A 22,102-nucleotide genomic window follows, 5' to 3' on the forward strand; every position below is an offset into this window, starting at 1 on the left:
TCGTTGTCGCTCAGGGAGATGTTGCCAGGGCAACCTCCCATCTCGATGAGCTGGGACAATGCCCACCCCCACCACGATGGCTTCAGAGTACTCAGTACGCAGTACCTAAACCGAAATCTTTAGTTTAATACATTTTATTTCTGGCAGTTTTTATATAGACAGGTGTAGTTGGTTCTCCAATTTGAATCTGAATTTAAATGTTTCTTGTGTTTTTTTGGGGATATATAGTCAGTTATATATAAACTGTGAATCAAAACTGACACCTTGCTGATTTGTATGGATAAGTGTTGTTGAGGTGTACAGAGAGGCCTGCATATCTGTGCCGGGCAGAGCCATTGCGGCTTTGGGCGAGCCCGCATGCCTGTGCGTCACTCGCCTATGTCCATCCATAAAACACGCTACGGTAAGCGCCGCTCCTCACTCTCATGCCCTGTGTCTGGCTGATGGAGGGAATGTAATCATGTTTAGGATAAGAGCGGTCGATACTGTAATGCGGTTAACGGTCCACTTTCTCTGGTACTGTGGGTGGGATAAACACAATTAGTGCTAAACGTGAGTTGCATGTGAGTTGGGGGATTGTGGGTACCTGACGTGGTATGGCGTGGCCGAGGGCCTGGTGGATTGTGGGTACCTGACCCGGTACAGCATGTCTCAAAGCCTGGGGGATTGTGGATACCTGATCTGGTATGGCATGGCCCAGGGCCTGGGGGATTGTGGGTACCTGATCCGGTACAGCATGCCCTAAGGTCTGGAGGATTGTGGGTAATGTGGTTAACTTTAATGTTATTGGACTGCAAAGAAATGAAAACTACAGCGTGACATGAAACTTAAATAAATCTTTAGAAAAAGAGAAATAAATAAATTAATCTTTAGAAAAAATTTAGCAGTAACCTTAAGAATCTTAAAAACTTGAGAATTTTGAATATTGAGAGAATAAAGCTCCACTCTGGTAAAGGGAAAAGGGAAGAAAGAGAAGAGAACATAGCCTAACACTGAGGGGGTCAGCTACAGTTAACTGGACTGACTGGAAATGTGACCTGTGCTCATCCTGCAGGTGATGTGGGTCCAGAGGCACAGAGACAAACGGGCATCTGTCCGAAGACTGGACCTGGGCCCTTCCAGCGAGGGATCCATGACCGGGGGGGTGAGGTGGGTCTGTGATTCTTCTGTCCACCTGCTGTTGTGTTCATTTCATCTGCCTCCCATGTTTCCAGCACATTCCAAGTGGGTGGCACTTCCCAGGAACACCTATGATGACATCAACTCAGAGGACAGTCTGCTGGATCCGCTGCAATTTAATTAATGACCCCTACTGGCTCCTGCAGTGGATGTCGGTGGGCGTGTCTGCATGGCTGCCAATCACGTTGCACTGTGCCTAAAGCTGACCTTTCCTCAGGCTGCCCGTTCCCGCCCCCCATTGCCACTCTTATCCCGACCTCCCTCTTTTGTAGTTCAGTCATGGCCAGTTTGGGAGCCCGAAACGCTTTGACCTGAACATCATGTCCGTGTAGAAGAAGGGCATCACCAACAAGTGACTCATCGATGATGGTATGGACCCCTGGCACCTTAGACAACACCACCCCCATCCCTCCTCATTGCAAGATGCAGATGAGAGTGGTGTTCAGTGGGTACCTGGGAGAGTGTGCCGGCTGCTGATCTGAGAGTGTTCAGGAAGAGAACATGCTGTGATTTTGGCACAGACGCTGAGCACGGCCCGAGGGGCAACGATGTGACGGTCTGTGGCTTGGTGCACTGTGCTGGAGGGTGCAGACTGCGACCCCCCCCCCCCCCACACACACACACACCCACCCCACTGCCTCTCAGTCAGTGTACCGTGACGCCTCGTTTCAGGCTGATCACTCAGCTGCTCAGCAGGTGCAGTGCAGGAGCCCGGTTTTGTTATCTCGCTCTTCAGGAGCTAGCGAGGCCCGGGGCACTGGGGCCACTTCCGGTAGCAGTTCTGCTTCCGCTCGGTCCCTGAGGGTGGCGCCATCCAGCTGGAAGTCTCCCCTGGAGGGCCGTAACATGGTAAGGCCCCATGACGTGTCCATAGAATCCAGCATGAGCGAGCCCTCCCCCGAGGACCCCCGCTATTGTGAGTGTCTCCCAATACCACCAAGACACAAAGCATTACCCCCCCGCCACCCCACTTTTTATTCCTTTATCCCCCCCCTTTCACTTTCATCATCCCTCCACATAGACCAGCTCTCTCTCTCTCTCTTCCTTTTTCTCATATATGCATTTGCAGTTCTGTCTTTGACTCCCTTATGGATGACAGATCCCTCCCTCCTCCTGAGCACCTCTCGCTGAACTGTCCTGCGGGGGATTGTGGGTAACGGATCTCCTTCCAGGGTTCCGGGCCGTTATATGCACACTTCACCTTTAGACACCTTAGGATCAATACTTATTCATTTTAAAACTATACTCAGATACATTTTCCTATACCGGTCTCCGCTGCCAGGTAATGTAATCAGCCTCTGAACCTCTAACAGATTTTCTTCACAGAATGTCCTCAACACACTGTCTCGCTGTCTATCTGGGTGTTAGGTGATCAGTTGGAACTGTGTTAATTGAAGCTCCCCATCTGCTTAATGGATCACCTGATTTTACCGTGCCCTCGGTTATAACAAGTTTAGTAACTAGGTATGGTGGGTTGTGCTGGATAAAGTCACTTCTCCATTTAACATATTTACCAGATGCTTTCATCCAAAGTAACGTAATTGTTTTCCATAAAACAGGGACAGACGTTCCCTGGAGCAATTGGGGGTTAAGAAGGTCGCTGAAATCATTCTGTCCGCCCTGGGATTTGAGCCAGCAACCTTCTGATCCACAGCATCCTAATCCACTGAGCCACAACATGTCAGTGACGATACCTGCTTGTTATTTTAATTCATTTCCACTATGTTAGGAAGTTAAACCTTCCTGCCAATTGCTTTATTTTTTTCCTGAGATTTGTGTGAATTAAGATACCAGAGTAAAGCAGGGTTTTGGGGGACCTGGGCCACATTTGTAATATAAATAACAGTACACAGTAAGCTACAGTAAGTTAAAACGTTAAAACTTGAGCATGCAGCGGCAAGCTCGCCACCCTATGGCCGCAGAGCCTCGGGGTCAGCGGCCTGCTCCATCCATCGCAGGCTGTCGCTATGGCAACGCAGCCAATCCATCAAGGCCGACGGGACACTCTGCTCACCTGCGCTGGCCCTTTAATGAACAGCTTACATGATGCCATCTGACAAGCAGGAAATAGCTGTAATAAAGAGCATTCCAGCATTCCTTGGATCCCAGGTAAATCTGTGCTTCAGACACAGCAGCAAGGCAGACCCGGAAAAGGAGGTGAACGCGGCGTCTTCCGCAGGCTGGAGGGACGTGCGGCTCCTCCCTAAAATTCACCAGTGATACGCACTCCAGGTTAGGAGGCGTTGTGGGGGAGGTGAGCTCGCTGTGACCTCAGCCTCCCCCCTCGGTGCTGTCCTGCATGCTTGTCTCCCACGGCTAAGGATCAGCCGGGCCGCCTCCCACCCTCACCAGGCAGCTCTGTTGCATTCCCGCCCCGAGCTGAATGCACAAGTGAGCTGGTCGATTTAGCACGAAAGTCGGAGGCTCGATGTGGTCTGGGAACTTTGCCAGGTTGCGTTGTCAGAGTGGAGCTTGAGGTGGTGTAGAGTTTGGGCTTTCTGGTTGTGGTTCTCTTCCTCCTGGTCCTGGATTTCTGTGATTCTCAGTGTTCTGGAGGAGGTACCGGTCAGCCAGCCCTCTGGGAGGAGGGGACAGAGGTACTGGCCTGGTAGCATGAAGGGGCTCGGACCTGGCTTGGAAAGATGCAGTTACGAAAGATGCAAGAAAGATAGCTGGACAGCTAGTGCTTAACGGGTTTCTGAACTTCAGCAGCCTGACCTCTGACCTCTGACTCGCCGGGTCAGCGCCTCCGTGTTCATGCACTTGTCGCAGCCATATTCCACACGCCTTCATCAAACTGTCTTCCTCAGGCAAAACTTGCAAATCACGGCCTGCGGACCTCAGCCCATAACTCTGTCCAGTGGAGGTCGAGCCGAAGTCAAGCTATCGATTCTTCCCCCGTCAGCGCAGTATAAATCAATGACATTGTGAATATACAGATACGGTACACACAAGGCGTTTGTATTAACCTTTAAACCTTTAATCAAGTTGCAGTTTAATGTGGGCCCTGTATTTTTTTAGGGGACCCGTGTAGCTGGAACCGGCTGATGTATAAACGCACAGTGCATGTAAACATCACCCAATATGGCAGCTAATTAAGGGCCGACCCTCTCCCTGTACAGCTCAACCCAACTCTCTCACTAAACATGTCAGGTTACCCATAATGCCACAATAGCCCTGCACTGTATTCCCGCAGGTTTGTAGTGTGTGTAATACGGAAGAGCAAGGTGACCTTTCTGCCCCTGACTGACAGAACAGGGTGGCCTGTGTGTATTAGAGACTAACAGCTTTACACCTTCTTATTGGCATTGAAATATCTTGAGATATGACATTGATTTGATGTGGCACAACACAAGACCGAGATATTGCTGGAGTTTTTCCTCAGATCAAGGCTTTTCTCATGTTAGACATGTACACAGTGTAACGTTAATAGCAGGAAAATTGAAAATTCTGAAATAATTAATATGCCGTCGTCAGCGGTAATTAGCTAATCGGGGGGTGGGGATGGGTACCACAGCATCATAGCATAGTCACCCCCCACAGCCCTACCTTAGCCTGGCACATCACCGCTGGATGCACTGCGAGAGACTGTCAGGATCCTGCCTCAGATTCAATCGGGGGGGGCATGGGGGCATGGGGGGGGGGGGGGGCAGTGAAAGTTACCATTTGGGAAGAATGATGATCTAAAATATTTTTGGCATGGGCAGGCCATTCATTTGGGTAGGCATGTAGCCACACTACATAAAACTAATTTCTTTAAATTCTTTATTGTCTTTAGGTGGTTCTTTTTTGGGGAGGTTAGCTTCCCCCATGGAGCCCACACTGGCATTTCCCCTCCTTATAGAACCGTTTCCAGACTCTGTCCGAGATCATAGCGAATAATTTTTCCCATCAATCTTTGCGAGGTGGCTCTGCCTTGACTCGCGTGGCAGCATGAGGGGGTTGGGGGGGGGCAGATCAAACCGCCTAATTGCGGCATTTTTCATCTCCTTCCTGTGTTTTATGGAGGTTGTGGCCCTGATGTGGCGGCGTGTGATTCATGGCCACCACCGGCGAGGTGGGCAGCCCAATCCCTCATCGGCGCCCCCCGCGCCACACGGTGCGCCCACACAATTACCGTGATGAATATGACCTGCGTGTCCACCCCCCTCCCCCCAACAGCAGCCCCAGGGCCCAGATAATGTAAAAGTGGAGTGTAGAAATTACTGCCAGGGTCCCACCACTCATCCTATGTAGGGGGGGGGTTGGGAGGTGAGGCTGACAGTGCTGCTGGAGGACAGGGGAAGATGGGGGGGTAAATAGGGAGGGGAGGGAGTCTTTAGGGAATTCCCTTCTACCCTGGGGTCAGCCTTCACTAAAATTTTATTAAACAGCTGGAAGTATTTGTTGGGCATTACTAGTCCCCCCCCCCCCGCCCCACTTTGGTCACATGCTCCTGTTGCTCCAGTTAGCATGTGGGGCTCAATGTATAAATGCGGCCTGCATCTCGCCGTGTGTCAGGGTCTCACCGATGAGCAGGACTGCTCCAGTGTGCCCTGTGTGGAGCCATTCATCCGGCTCTCCCGGTACCGCCCACTGTCCCGTCCTGGAACATTCCAGAACATGCTGCCGTTTTGTTCCATCGGGGCTAGGGGGCGCTGTTGCACTTGAATCCCCAGGCTTCGGCTAACTGCTCAGTTATTTAAACCAGGATTGACTTGTGTTGAAAGTCCACAGGGCAGGACAACAACTGAATTTGGTCGGTTAAGTGAACGAAACGGTTCGTCACGTTGAATCGGCTCGACCGCGGAAATGGTCTGGAAAGTGACTGATATGTGAAAAAGGTATGAAGAATACATTTCAGAAGTAGTTTTGGTGTGTGTGTATAATGTGTACATGTACACAATATCCATGTACACGTACACATCACGGTAAGACACTATAGGAGGAGTTTGTTATTGAAATGTCAGATTTCTGACTTGGGAAACATCCTGACAGCCATGGACCTATTATACAAGCCATATAAGGAACGCGTAAGAAGACACGTTCAGAAAACAAACAACGCTGCTTTAGCAAATTACACCTTCGGTAAATCCGCCTATGGTCTGCCTGTGACTTACTGAGACAGAGGAAGATGGGACCTGACTCTTGTGACATCAGAGATGTCATCTGGCGCCATCTTGGTTCCTGTTTCACTCGGCTAATTCATCCTCATTGTTTGCATTGAATTTACCAACTAATGTATTTAAAACGACTCCCAGGTCGATGTCCGGTTCTATATTCATCTGGGTTCCGTCTTCTGTCCCGCGTGTGGAAGTTCATCGAGTGACAATCAAACTGTCTGGCAGCGCAGAATGCTACCGGGCAATTCCAGCAGGAGAGAACTTTCTTAAAACCCTTCTGGTGTTATTTTCTAGCGAACAGCCTGCTGAGCCCCATTCCGCCACCACCATGGCCAGTTTAGTGGGCTCAGTTTGTTGGTTTGGCATTAGATTTCCGCCAGAGCTTTGGGATTTTAACATTAGCTGGAATTGTGCTGCACGTCACTGTTTAATACTAATGAGAAATGGTATGATTCCGGGTTTGGTTATAGTGCATGATATTTGTGTCTTTAAGGCAGACTATTTCCCTGCAGTAGTCCATGATGTTAGTGTCATCGCTGCACACTATTTCCCTGCTGCCCTGCAGGATCACACAGGTCTGGCAGCCGGTGATAACATTTCGCTACCATAACTCTGGGAGACGCTTTCAGCACTGCTTTCATTTACTTTGTCTAAATAAGTGTTGACTGTCTACTCTGATTTCCTCGCATGAGTCTAAGGGTCCGCCTCGCATCATCCGCACCTTAAATCACCCCATCGGCAGATGTTTGATGGGCGTCTGCCTCCTAGCATGTGCGAAGCGTTGGGACGTATGGAGTTGGTGGCAGTCTTGGGAATGTGGTGACACGTGGTTTGGTCCGGAGTGCTGGGATTAGGGCACGAGGTGCTCTCCGATGTTGGCTATAGGGTGGGGAGTGCAGATCTTGTCAGAGAGCCTGATCCACTTCAGTATGTAAATAAAAAGCAAGATAACAGCAGGGGCTTTGTGATCCACAGCCGCATGGTCTGGACGGGGTTCCTGCTCACGTCACCTCCTCCACCCAGGCGGAGGTGATGTCTGAGGGCCGTGGCAGCCCTGCAGAACCACTAAATGAGTCATAAGCATTGCAGCATAGTGGTCGTAATTGAGAGCTTTCCCCTGCGCTGAATCACCCAGATGAGCGAATCTGGGAGGAGGGTGAAAGGCAGCGTGTCACGATGGTAACTATGGGAACCTCCCTCCCTACCTCCGACAAGGGCATGAGGTCCTGGCCAGGTGGTGACCCTGGGAAAGAGGGGTATTATGGGTAGGAAAGAAAATGAGAATTAAGAGAGAAGAGGGGAACAGGGAGGAAAAATGTATGTGTGTGTGTGTGTGTGTGTGTGTGTGTGTGTGCGTGCCATAATAACACAATGGACCGATGCATAATCAGTGATCATGACATTTCACACCTTACTGTAACCTCTGCCCCTCTCTTCCACAGGGGTCGATCACACCAACGAGGACCTGAATAAGAACTATGTGAGTGAAGTTCTCATGGCACGACTCTCAATGATCTAGGTGTCACGGGCAGAATTCCCCCTTTGAAGTTCCCGTCGTTGCCGTAGCGCTTCCAGTTCTGATGGATGATCAGAAAGTCAAACATCAAAAATAAAATGGGAACCATTTAATGTTCTCCCCGTGTCGTCGTGGGGTTTCCTCCAGGTACTCTGGGTTCCATATGTGTGCCTGGTGTGTGAGTGAACTCTATGATGGTTAGTGTCCCCTCCTGGGTTGTTCCCTGCCTTGCACCCATAGCCTCTAGAATAAGCTCTGGACACCCTTGAGCCTGAATAGGAAAAGCATTGGTTGGTTAACTTTTGTTTTCCGGTTTGGCGACTCAAACCCTGCCTCCTGACGTCTCGCGCTCCAAACTCTGGCCCAGCAGTCTTTTGGGGCTGGAGAAATTGCCCTGATATATTGCCCTGACCTGCTGTTATTTTTGGTGTGAATGCAACACCCGGGTCATTCAGCACGGGCACCGGCCCAGGTGTGAAAGGGCTAACAGTGCTCTGTTTCTGCTCTTACTAGGCATCCGTCTGCTCGGAGACACAATCATGAATGCCATGGAGGCCTTGGCCCTCAGCCACAATAACTGCTTCGTAGACATCTACATACCCTCTTGGGGGCCCAAGGATAACAGGCAAGCGATGGCAGGCCCCAAGCTGCTGATGGAGACGGCTGTGCAGGTCTGTGTGCAGACAATGCAACCAACCACTTCTGAAATGCCGTCGAGCTTGCTTACATCACTTCCTTTGCACAGTCAGGTGAGAGATTGCCAATTTGCATCACTTCCTTTATACTTTCATGCTGATTTACTTCACTTCCTTTACAAAGTTGAGCCAGCTTGCATCACTTCCTTCACACAGACGTACCTGCTAGAATAGTGTCTTTCATATGGCCGGGGTCCTTTTCATCACTTCCTGTACTCCCGCTTGGCCAGACTTCAGAACAGTTTTGTGACAGCTGTAGTATGAATAATAACCTAAATATCAGAGAGCAAGATTTTCGGTCAAATGTCAGCTCATAGGGTAGAAGCGACAAGGGAAGCATATTTGTATGGGCTTCTGGCTTCGGCGGCCTGGTAGCCGATCATCGTGGGGCGGATGCCTGCATCAATAGCATCGAAAGCATGGCCACTGGGATGGCGAGCCTCATCAGGGAGTCGGCGCTGTCCGGCTGTGATGGTCGAGACCCTGACCGGCACCAGAGCCTGGCAAAGCCTGCCGATGGTGAGGATACCCTGCCGACTGCAGTCTGCCATCTTCTCGTCTGTGCCCAAAGCAGGGATTCCCAAACTTTTGATTCCGCATACTGGCGTGCATTGCGCAAAAGATTTTACGGACTGATCGAGGTTATTGGGGGGGGGGGGGGCAGCAGATCGATCATTTCCATTAATTTCAAAGACTAGCAGAACATGCAAACAGGAGGGGTCGTAAACCATCGAAAATATATAGATTATTTATTAGAAAGTAACCAACCACTCCACAATATGCCCAATTGGAGGTTGGGGACCTCTACATTAAAGGACTGCAGAACATGTGCCTTGTATGTTGATGGTCCTCGAAGGGAGGTTGCTGATGTGGTCACCATGTGAACCTGGGGCGAAGTGGGCATCGGGTCAACATTGGACATTTTCCTGATGTTTGCTGCTTCGATTGTGTGGCCATGCATGTGTTAACAGCCGCTCTCTGTACGTGTGACCGTGCCTGATCTTGACGAGGTTTGTGTGTGCGTGTGTTTTGCCAGTGATGGCTACTGATACGAGCAAAGGATGCAAAGCCTACTTCACCAGAAAGAACAGCGACGCCACCCATCGCTGCAGGAGTCCTCACTCAACAGGTATCTCAGCAAACTCTGCAAACTCTGACAGTGTTTAGATCCAGCCATGTCCAGTACCTGGCGAAGCCTTGTATAGCCAGTCGGTGTTTGTCTCAAGTGTGAACCATCCGATGGATGAGCATCCTTCCTGCCTGCTTGTCCTACTCCTGTACTAATAAACAGGCCACTGCCTGGTTCAGAGCTGGGTCTCATTGTGGGGCTGGTGAGCCAGAAGATGGGGTGGCTTAGCCTTTGAACCGATCCAAGGCCCTGGCAAAATCCGGCAGAGAGTTGGTCGTGGAGCAAAGGCCTCACTAATAAGCCTCTATGTTGTGAAGGATCCTTCTAATTGATTTCTGTGCCAAGGAGCTGATTGGCCGGACTTTTCTTTATTCTGTTATGATACAAAGAGCTGTTTGAAGTAATTTGACCCCGAGAGACGACGAAATCCTGTTCGAGCTCTGATTCCACAAAGCAAATTTAATTTTGTTTGGTTTATGCAAACCATCCGGGGCGAAGCCGCTGCCGTTTTGCGGGCTGGCTGGGGAGGGGGGGGCAGGGTGGGGGCGGAGAGCAGCACTAATAAGAGAGCCGTACCGCTAACGGAGCGAAATCCATGCATGTTTAATGGGGCCCTCTGATATACTGCGCACATTAGCTCGGAAGTACAAAGTCCGCGCTGCTCCGCTCCTTTGAAATGAGAGCTCAAAAGAAAATGGTCTCCATCGCTTCTTTTTGTTTTGTTCGGCTCCTCTCTTGTGTGAATTGTGTTTTGGTTTTTACACAGCGATTAAAGCTATCTCCTTCTTTTGACCACATTGCGCGCCCACATTCCTGGAATTCTTTGGCGTGCTCAATTTGGACGCCCTGAATAGGCCACCAGAGATCCAACAATGGGTCTCTCCCTCCGTGCACAAAGGCTCTCCTCACGGCTCCCTGTGTCACTCTCGCCCTTTCATTCATTAAATGGACCCCTGGCCTTTTGATTACTCTTTTCGTCAGCCCCAGCCTCCCCTTACAGGAGGAGAATTATCCTCTCCTCTCCTGGCGGAGCTGATTAGTTATCTACACCACATGGTCTACGTTTTGAGTCACGGTTGATCTTCTCAGTGTTTTTGCTATGGATTGTAGGACAGAATCTCACTTACACTAAATCATAATGTTCCAGTTTATTATAAATCATAAAGCCACAGTGAAAGCTTCCTTAAAGATTATTTTTTTCTGGATATTTTCTTTTTTATAACTATTATTATGCATTTTTATTTAATATGTAATCTGATTAGATGTTTGGTTAACAACTTTCGAATGATGGCTTGTGAATTTCCTCTGAGCTCACTGCCAGTTTTCAGGAGTGATATTTTCTCCAACTGTGACTTGGAAATGCTGTTGTCACTGACTGCAGGTGTGACTCAGGAGTGCTGTTGTCTCAAATTCCAGACGTGACTCGGGAGTCTTGTTGTCTCTGACTCCAGGTGTGACTCGAGAGTGCTGTTGTCTCTAACTGCAACCGTGACTCTGCAATGCTGTTGATTCTGACTCCAGGTGTGACTCAGGAGTGCTGTCGTCTCTAACTGCATCTGTGACTCAGGAGTGCTGTTGACTCTGACTCCAGGCATGATTCGAAAATGCTGTTGTCTGTCACTGCAGCTGTGACTCGGGAGTGCTATTGTCTCTGTCTTCAGCTGTGACTTGGGAGTGCTGTTGTCGCTGACTCCAGATGTGACTCGAGAGTGCTGTTGATTCTGACTCCAGGTGTGACTCAGGAGTGCTGTTGTCTCTGATTCCAAGCAGTCTGATCTTGTATGTTCTGCTATTATTGCCCATTGTCAATACATTACCCCCTCATTTACCCATCATGCTTTGTAGCCCTGACCGAACATGGAAAGACATCCAGCACCTAATAGCTGCAACTACCAAGATCCCAAACCCTGTGGATCCTGACTGGTCTACAGATGGTGCTGGACACCACATTCATGACAGGTATTATACGCATCCCACAGCCCAACCTGAGATTGCACTACTTGTTGGCATCATACCATCTGTCCCAGCTTCATAGTCCTGCATTGTATGGTCCCACACTCTGAGAACCTTTGGTTTGCTGGGTCTAGATGGTTAGGTCCTTCCAGTTACTTATCCTGGTCTGCGCCGCAGGGTATGTCTTGGATGGGATGACAGGGCATTACAGGGCAAGCCCACGCCCACATTCCCACTCAGTCATACACCATGGGCAATTTGCAGATGCCAGTTAGTCTCAATGCATGTCCTCTGGCTGCGGCAGGAAGTCTGGGTAACACAGGGACTCTCCAATCATTTCTATGGGGAAAAACCCCTTGATCCCTAACCCATCCCTATAAGTAACCAAACAAGATACATTGGCATTTTTAGTTTTTTGATTGCCATCATAGATTTTTTTTTAAAGCCGAGTTTCCCTTTGTGGGGACTGAAAAAAAAATGAGTTTTGTTCAGACTAAATATGATAAAAACCTGTTAATCTGTTAAATGTACGTAGTATGTACATGACCCACCACACACACACATGCACACAGCGCATGGCTGAGATTTGAATCCCAAGCCCTGCAGGTGTGGGAGCCCATCATGCAGCCCTGCTTGGACTGTGTGCAGTTATACGATCTGATGACACAGCACACGAGTCTGCAGCCCTCAGCAGCACAGCTAGCTGAGTGAAATCAGGTTACATACAGATGAAAACTCTATGTCTGTGTGTGTTTGACCAACACACATGCTGCATGTAGCTGTGCCCCTAGTAGTCTGGTCACAGTTTATGAAGAGGCAATGGGGGGAGGGGCTGTTATCAGGAGTGTGGGTGTCCCAGGAAATATGTCCACTTTATAAAACGCTTCAAAGTGTTTACATCCACTGTCTTTTGTTTTGTATCAAATAATTAATTAGGGTGTTATGCTAATTAAAAGTGCATTAGAAACCAATTAAGAATGCAAATGACTACCAATGTTGTCGCAGTCAGCAGGGAGAAGGGAGGGTGTGTGTGTGTGCGTGTATGTGTGTGTGTGCGTGCGTGTGCACATGCTCAGACCTGTGCCTGTGAAGACAAACAGACCCTACATGCCTTACACGGACATTCCCTCTGCAGTGAGTGGCGTTCAGGGCCGTAGCGACAGGCGAGCATGGCGATGGCAGAGCAGAGCGCCGTGGTGCGGTACCAACCGCACGCCACAGATGGGGCCCCTGACGCCGGCAGGTTTCGAGGACTCCTTCCCCATCGTTTTCTTTCAGCTTCAGGTCCCCCGTGAGCCGCTGTTCGGGTCGTCATGGTTACCGCTTTTGACGGCGCGATGCCTTCTGATCTGAGCGAACGAGCGCGGAGCGACGGCAGCACCTGGGCGGCGTCCCATGGTGTCCCGTGTCACTCAGTTCGCTGAGGATGAAGTAAATCTCTATTACGCTATTGCAACAGAGAGTGCTGGCCGTGTGACAGGTGCTGCATCTGTGTAGATGGACCGGTTGCTGTGGTGTGCAGCACGTCTGGTATGGTGTATCTGCGCAGGTTGACCAGGGCTGCACACTGAGGCCTGTGCACACTGGTGTTAGATAAGACTGCAGCTGTGGAAGGGGGAGCTTGTGTTGTGGCGGATTCCTGCACAAAAACAACCGCCCCTCCCCCGTCCCGTTCCTGAACAGCCCAATGAAATGAGGCCGCAGCCGGTCTCTGCTAATGGAGCCGTAATTACAGGTGTGGTTTGACAGCTGAGGGACCACAGATGCAGACGGAGAAGCGGAGAATGTGGCTCCCTCTGTGGGCCGAGTGCCGAACGCTGCCATCAGGTCTCCTGGCTGCCCCTGGGCGCCTCATTCCACGCTCATGTTCGTCTGTTTCCATGACAGTGAGAATGTGGCACCGTGGATATGCTCCATAAACAAACTCCTCCTCGGTCCTGTAAGATCTGCCAGCGACCTGAAGTCAAGCTGCCATTGGTCCCGTTCAGAATTATAAATCTGTTAGTCCAGTGTTTCCCAATCTGCTCCTTGGGGACCCACAGGCAGTCCATGTTTTTGCTCCCTCTGAGATCCCTGCCAAGCAGTTCATATTTTTGCTCCCTCCCAAGGATGTCTGTGGATCCCTGGGGGCTGGATTGGGAAACACTGTATTAATCTGTTAAAGAAAAGGGGATTATCAAGGTCGGTGCTTGGCTCAGCTGGACAGGGTGTTGGTTTTGTGATCGAAAGGTTGCTGGTTCAAATCCCAGGGTCGGCGGAGTGATTTTACTGCTGGGCCCTTGAGCGAGGCCCTTAACTGGTGGCCCTGCCTTGTCAGTTTTACATCGCTTTGGGTAAAAGCATTTACTAAATTAATTTTACAAACTCAAGTGTGCTGAAGTGTCACAACATGGCAGCTTCCTTAACCCAAGTTTCTCTCCACTCTGGAGTGCTTTGAAGAAGAAGCTGCAGTTTGAGGTCAGGTGACAGGTTGGATCTGGCTAAAGCCTCGTTTGTGTTGCCAGCAGCTGAATCGTGTGCGTGTATGTGGTGGGGGGTGTGTGTGGGGGGTGGCCTCCGTAGGATTGAAGAACAGATGTGAGGAGGCCAGGGATCCCATGAACGCCATTGGACGGGCAGCCAGCCTATCAGGTTGCAGTCTGCTGGCACATTCTTTTTCTGTTTAACGAAGCTCGGTTGGTACCATGGAAAGTGTCACCAGCCTGATTAGCATGAACAGATGGTGCCCTTGTCACGGCCCTGCCAGCTCCGCTGTCCTGCAAACGGAGCTCCTGGGAAAATGACCTCACCCACAGCTGTTTAGTGCAGCTTGAGTGGCTCTTTAGAGAGACTTTCAGTGGGAATGAATAGAATGTACCACTGTAGGAGGACGAGGGGGTGAGCAGAGGCCTACCCTGCTGCCAAAGCCTGTCTGGAGCGTGGACCGAAACCTGCACGCCGACGCATTTAACAGGCCAGCCGCGCTTCCCGGGTTCTAAACCCAGCCGCCGAGGAGTCTGGGGCTGCTCTAATTGGCCTGAGACAGTCTCTCCCTCCGCTGAATCCAGATGGCGTGAATAACGATGAGGAATGAGCCTTCTGGGGCAAGCGGGTGGTTAGGACATGCGGAGCAAAAGGGCCCCCAGACGATTACAGCGAAGGCAGTGATCTGGAGAGGGGTTAACTGCAGGGGGGGGGGGGTGGGTCAGTACTGCGAGGCAAGGGGATTGTCACTGAGAAGGGGAGGGGTTAGCTGTGCATGTGGGAGGGATTAGCTACAGAGGGGCGGAGTTTATAGGTAATGAGAGCCAAGGGGATTATTCCTGGAAAGGGGAGGGGTTAAGTGTGGGTGGGTTACCGCGGCTCTGTACCCAGTGAACGACCAACACCCCGCCCAGAGTGTGTTCCATGCTGTAGTTCGATGGACTTTCAAGTAGTAATTGTTTCATATTTTGGAAGATTTAAGCAAAATTTTGTACAACAGCAGTAGTTTTTGTTAGTAAATGTGTTGGTCAGTTATCTTGAAATGACTGGCAGATGGACATGATTGGTGCATTGTGGGGTCAGAAGGTCAGCACTCAGCTTCCTGTAAGTTAAAGGGATTTCTCACCTTGCTCGCTCTCTCCTTCCCTGGTACAGCTTTGTGCTCCCGGACGCCGGCCTCGCGCTGCAACAGGCCCTTGGTTCCCTGTCTGAACAGTAACTGAGGGAGCTCTGATAACATGTGTGTCACAGCCCAGTGGATGTGAGCAGAGCCGTCACTGTGTCAGAGAGGGAGACAGAGGGAGGCTGACGATGACGGCTCTGCCGAGTCGAGCTGCCCTGTAGCGACGGGGGGGGGGGCTGCGATCTGCCCCACATCGGGAGCGATCAGCTGGATTTTGAACTTTCCCTGCATCTTGGATCAGTGTGGGATCCAGCCGGACAGATGCAGTGGGACAGAAAGCGGCGTCAGCATGCTGGTGGGGGGAGGGGCTCTCCCTCCTGTATCTCCCGCGAATGCCTCCAGCGTGTGCCGCCGCTATCTCTCCGTGTAGCCCGTCTGCTGGCGCCGCACCCCTACGACGCCCAACCCGACGGCCTCGGGAACTGGACCCTGAAGACGGTGCGCTGATGAGGGAGGGTCCCTGCAGCGGGAAGGCACTCAATGTTCAAGTGGCGTCCCCAGCCCCGAGCCGTTACCTCTCTGGGTTAATTTATTTCAGACACACAAAAAAAGGTCCGAAAAGCAGCAGTAACCCTGATTTCAATACATTCTTATTGCCATCACCTTTTGCCGGTCACAGCTTCTGAGGGTGATTACCCCCCACCTTTAAGTTACTTAATATGAATTGCTCTGGATAAACACCCTGCAGGGCCCAGTGTAAGAAGGGCCCATAAGGGGGACTGTCTGGATCTGTGGGACCTTTGACCCACAGTGCCCCCTCCAGGGCATGAGGGGCTTCGCAGGGTCACCAACACTCACCCATCTGGTGTGACACTCACGCTTTCAGACGCTCACACTCACACAAGAAATCTCACGGCAAATCTATATTATTACATCATGAACCTAAAATTAGCTACATCAAAAGCGCTGGGGTAGTTTGCAAACCCTACAGACTATTTACAGGGTAATAAAGCCGTCGCGTGAATATAAATGAATCTGTGGACGAGTCTTGGACGTCTCACACCAGCCAGCTGACCAAAGTTACATCTTTCCTGCGGCAGCCTGATCACACAGACGTCCACATTATTATGACATTCCTGTAAGCTTGTGCATGAGGGCCACTCCTGTGCTTATGTAAATGTACTCTTTTCTGGGGTTTAATGCAATTGAAATGATTGAGGGTTAAGTAATAGATGTGATTTATTTAAAATAAAATGGCTTCTTCCATAAATTGAATAGCCTGCATAATAAAACAAGCTGTATTGTCATCATTCTTTTATTTCAAATCCGATAAAATTCGTCTCATGTTTGGCCTGTCCCAGCCTAATTAAATTTGCCTTTTATTTTTATGACGTTTGAGCTGACAGAAGGATGTTCATCCATGCTCTCGCTTTCAGGGAGCATCTCCAAAGGGTGTAGTCTAGCCCTCCACCTCTGGAGGTTCCAGAGACCCAGCGTCTCCTCAAGACCTCATCTAGAAGGAGTTAGAGCGAGAGAATCTCAATGTAGCGGACAAACCTGTCCCACATCATAAGGAGGTACCACCACAATTACGTCTGAACAATCAATCGTTTTCACTGACAACAGCCCAAAAGTAACATTTGTCTTCAGGATGGAGGAAATCGTTTGGGAAAATCTCGTACTGATAAACTCTGAGACTGCCAAGGGTTTGACCAGTTTGGCTTAATGTTTACAAATGAGTGGTGTAATGGAAAACTATTTTCCAAAAAGCAGCACTTCAGATGTGCCAGTTTGAGTTTAATAACAGATTAAAGGAGATGGGCAGCCATACTTATCAACTGTCAATGGCTCATAATGACTTTATCTAATGAGCGAAGCTAATCCTGGACATATGTGGTATAACTTAGTAAGAATGAAAGGAGGATGGAAAAAAAGGTGATGGGTGACCCAGATCTTTAACTGTAGAAATTAGAGATGGGATAGACAGCAAGGAAGCCAAGAATTAAACCAAGCATGTAGGAGGCCGCAGATTTTTACCAATTGTAAAATTTCCTTTACGGCACTCAGTGAATCAGAAATGTGTACGTTGTAGAACCCGGAGCCCGTCTGAGTGGGTGGGGCTGTCATCGGTCACCTGATGATGTCATGTTAGATTGAGAGCGATTCCAGCTCTTTGAGATGAACACGTTAGCAGAATTAAATGTCTCCAGCCTTCAGTAAAAGTAATAAGCAAGGGACCTGATACGAGTGCATAGAATCCTGCGGGCATAGGAAAGGTCAAACGCAAATGCTGGCTGACAACAGAAAGCCTTTTATAAAAAGCTGCTGGGAAGCGATATCCTTAGTGGGGTACCAGATAATGCATCATTGAGTGTTTTCAGCACTAGGTGAGGCTGGACCTCGTGTCCGGAGCCGTAAACCCCGGTGTGACTCCCAACGCCAGGAGGGTGATGCTAGCTGAGGGCTTCAGGAGACCATGAGCAGCGCAGGAACAGCCAACGGAAGAAGCGATGGAGTCTCACCCATGGAAGGCTTTTTGCTTCTATTCTCAAAGTGGCCGCCAGCTGGTCGGAACGAGACAGCGGCACCAGGCTTTAATGTCCGCTAACAACAGCGGTAAAAGCAGTGTGAAAAGGGGCCAGTTCTAATTAGAGGCCCATCTGAAGAGGTGCTATTCAACCAGGTCGGCCTACTTGTTCCGGACAGATAACGCTACGGTGATTTAAACAAAAAATGCACAAAATTACAGACTATTACTCAGAATCACAATGTCAGGCAATCAGATGCTACAGAAGTCATTATGGCTCAAGCATCAGTCTTCCCTAAACCATACTCAGGGTGGGGGCTATAGCCATCCCACCCCCACAATCCCAAGAGTTTTTAGCCTGTCCGCCTCCTAGTGGACATTTTGCCATCATGCAGTGGTTCGTTGTTTCGTGGTCACGCTGGTCAGGACTCACCGCAGCCGAAATACGTGAATGCAAATATTTTACTCTCAGCAGAGCTCTGATTGGTCAGGTGACGTGTGACTAGAAAGGGGGCGGGGCTCTGTCCCCAAGGGAGAGAAGTTTAGGCCACACACACGCAAATATAAACTCAAGACTGAATCAGCATGTTTGTCATGCAGGAACTGCGGTTTCCCTATTGATTTGTTTGTGGGGTATATGATGTGTCTCTAGGTCTGGGAGTGTGTTTGTGTAAGAGCCTCTGAGGATGAGTCTGAGGTGTGAAGGTGACTCACACAAAGTGCAAAAGGGCACAGCACAAGGTAAAATGGTGTTCTGGGGTGGAGGGGGCGGGGGAGCTGTGATATTACCAGGATTCCATCTGGGGGTGGCGATAGTAACAGTTACACAGTCTTAATCATTAATTTTTGGCATTTCTGGATGATTATTTTTTGGGGTGGGGGGACTAGCCCTCCTCAGCGCCTCCCTTGTGACACTGTGTCTGCACATCCAGTGAGTGTCCCATGATCCCTCAGTGCCATTGGGCTGACATAGCCTTGGGGTCTCTTCTGCCGATGGGGTCCCTAAACGAGCGTGAATCCGGAAAAGGCAGAGATTCCCCACATGGACGCCGTGGACAACATGAAGGAAGCAGCATCTCAGAGATTCCTGGGAAAGAAAGGATGAAGCGATTCAACTTGGACGGATAGGCTTTGCTCTCACCAAGCTACAATATGTTTGCACACTGTAAGCTGTTATAATCATTAACTCTAACAGTAGTTAAACTTTTAGAAGTAGAACACAATTTCAAATTAACGTGAACTAAACAGAAATGTTTAATTAAAGGTGGAAGGAAGTAGTTCCATTAATAAATGTTTTTTGGCTCATAAAACAAAAATAATGGCTTTTGGTATAAAAGCGTACATCAACTGTACACCTTAGGCACTGATTGTCACTCAAGAACTGTCTCCATCTTAACGACATCACTGGCCGGCACTACAACATGGTCGCCACTCCCTTTGCGGAGACCTGGCAGTCACTGGCCCTGAGGGTGTAAGTGTCACTCGTACCTGACAGGGCAGCTTAGGGTCGTGTCACACCAGTTAAGCTCTATTCGGACTTACATATCAAGAACCATCCTACGGAATTAAAGTGCTTCAGGTTACAGGCAAATCATCTATGTTTTTAGGTGTGCAGCTTATCGTATGAGGAAGCAGACATTACTGTGTCCTGTTACATGACTGTATCAACTTCTTCGAAGGGAAAAATTATTTCAAGTTACATTTTAAAGCTTGCTGGTTTGTGGGATATTTGTGACTGGCTCCCACAGCCCAGTCTTTTGTTGGGAGGGTGGTCACTGTGCTGGGACCAGCGGAAACCCCAGTTTGAACCTGTCCGCTGCAGAGCGCAGGATGGGGTGATGACGCTCACGGTCGGCTTAATTGATAGTTATAAAAGACAAACCAAACTCAAGTGCCACTGATACTTTATATCCATTACTGCTAACGATGTGTCTCTGCCTCGGGGCATGATCCCTCCCACGGTGGTATAGCCTTGACGTTTAATTATCAAATTTACATGCACAGAATGCAAAAACAGGCCAAGGGGATCAGCAGAGGGCCCTGTTCGTGGAATTTAAATATATACAGCTTCATTTCGTAGGCAAAGACGCAGTGTTTCCTTAGAGAAATTAAATAAGAATTTTTTTTTTTTTTTTGCATAAAATATATTTCTTCAGTGATATTACAGGTTGTTGGTGTGTTCTTTCCTATTACTAAAGGAGCAAATGGTAGCTCTTCCAACACTCACTGTCATGCCAGGAGACCAGAGTACTGACAGCTGAACAGACTGTGTGATGAAAACGATCATGACCCCCCCCCAAGACCACCAAAAACAATGCTTGAGAGAGACAGGATCACCCTCTACATCCATTGGTAAAAACACACAGATAGTTTTGCGCTAGAAAGGCTACAGCGAGGCATAACTCGGCGATCGCCGAGCCAGCATTACCCTAGGCTGATGAGCATATTGTATCAACCAAGCAATGGTTGTGGGTTCGAATCCCTGGGTGCCCACATAAATTGTAACACTTCCCTCTACTGTGAGTTGCTTTTGAGTAAAAGATAAATGAGTAAGATGTAAATGCCTTCAAAATCATGAGGGCATGCCTGTGACTAACACCATGTGACTAACTGGACAGTGCCGAATTCAGCATGCTGCAGTTTGGGCGCCTCAACAAACAGCCCCCGGGTTTCATCACTGCCCACCCTCCCAGTCTCCTGCACTGTATGGCACCAGTAATGTCACAGAGGCACACCCCCAGCCCACAAGGTCGCAGATGACAAGATCTCATCATCATGTTAATTTCCAGCACCTCCTCCTTGGTGACTTTGGCAGTCACAAGAGTCACCGCACCATCATTTGCTGAAAGGACATGCTATGATGAAAAATGCCCACTATTTAGTTCGCAGTTTACAAATATACTTATTTTGGCTGTTCTTGGATCAGCAGGGGGACACAAGTTGTTTCAAGGTTTTGCATTTGCATTAGCATGCTAACAGGTGTCCCTTGAAGCCCCGGCTTATATTTGACGGTTTTGTCCCCCAGTCTAACAATGAACATGAAGACGTTGCCAGAATACCCCATTAAAAGCTCATGGCACGCGCTGCATCACCCTCTTCAGCCGAGGAAGACTATCTTAGCGGATCTTTGTCACCGTCATGTGTCACTGCTCTCACCAGGATGTGCGAGGCTCTTCTGAGGGAGACGAGCAGGACGGATCACAAAGCGGCAGGATGAAGATGATAATGCACCGTGTTAGAGGATCAGAGTGCGGAGTCCAGTGCTCGCTTTGGTCTGGTCAGATGAGCTGTTCTCCATTATATGAGCATTCTTAGAATTTCACAGCAGGTAATTCCTGGGATTGTTTTATCACAGCAATGTGAACTAGCTTTCTAAAAAGACGCCTGAAGTAATGGTTAGATAAATCTTGAAGCTTCAGAACACAGTGGCAGGGGAGTTATCGTGCACCATGGACAGGTCAATAATTCCCACCTGTACCTTTGCAGAGGCCATGACCTGAGGACCACAGCGATGCTCAATAATTTGTTCACACTTAAATATATTTATTTCGGTAGGTACTTTCATTAAAAGCAACGTATAAGAGCTGCTACTCCAAGCTTCCGATGAGTAGCCAGTAACAACTGCAAGAAAACTACAGCAACAAGAGGTATATGAACACTGAAAGAATGTAAAACCATACAGAAATGTGAGTGTTAGTGGTGAATGACATTATACACAGAAACACTTGTCCTGTTTCTTAGATGAAGTCCCACCAAACTCCCTAATGGATAAAGAGGAGCCTATTTCAAGTCCTAATTAGGTCACAGTCCAAAACTAGTTTTGGCAGCGACTGAGTTAAGAAGAACTTCTTTTCTGCTCACGTGAAAATTCAGCCTGCACCATGGCCCTACTTCTGATACCGTTAAACGACGATGCAAACCTACTAATGCACAATCACTGATTTTACACAGAGAAATGCAAGAATTAAACTTCTATTAGCGCCAAAACTATACAAATTTTAGGAAAATAAATATATAGTGGTCCGAAGTGAAGTCTCCTTCAACATGACCGTGCTTTTGCATGTAAATTTCAGTGAAGTTAGCGTCCTCTATGCCCGTCGAGTCAGTAACCTAATTAAAACATCCAAAATTGTCTTTACAGCATGCGACTCATATAATTACGGTTAATTTAACGCTCAGATTCTGCGTCATTAATTTGTATTCATTTAAAAGCAGTCTGGCACTGGCTTTTGAACCGGGGGACGGCAACTTGACTGTAAGTGAATGCAGGTCGTGTGGCGAATTAGCACAGACCTCGTAGGCCAAATAAGGAGATTCCGATCGTTTATGCGCTATTAAGCCACGTAATTGGTCGGCCCGTAGTTTGCATATTACGCTATTAAACTAATACGCTTTGCTCCTCTCTTAACACGACT

At 49.0% G+C, this 22,102-nt stretch overlaps 1 long non-coding RNA gene across 1 annotated transcript; it reads left to right on the forward strand.

Moving 5' to 3' along the window:
• The first annotated feature begins 1,479 nt into the window (after positions 1–1,479).
• Positions 1,480–9,616, forward strand: LOC125749342 (uncharacterized). Its single transcript, XR_007399852.1, has 4 exons — positions 1,480–1,548; positions 7,724–7,761; positions 8,311–9,011; positions 9,529–9,616. It is a non-coding gene; the product is annotated as an uncharacterized LOC125749342 (long non-coding RNA).
• The last annotated feature ends 12,486 nt before the right edge of the window (positions 9,617–22,102 follow it).

This window comes from Brienomyrus brachyistius, chromosome 9 (assembly GCF_023856365.1).
Source record: "Brienomyrus brachyistius isolate T26 chromosome 9, BBRACH_0.4, whole genome shotgun sequence".
Taxonomy (NCBI): domain Eukaryota; kingdom Metazoa; phylum Chordata; class Actinopteri; order Osteoglossiformes; family Mormyridae; genus Brienomyrus; species Brienomyrus brachyistius.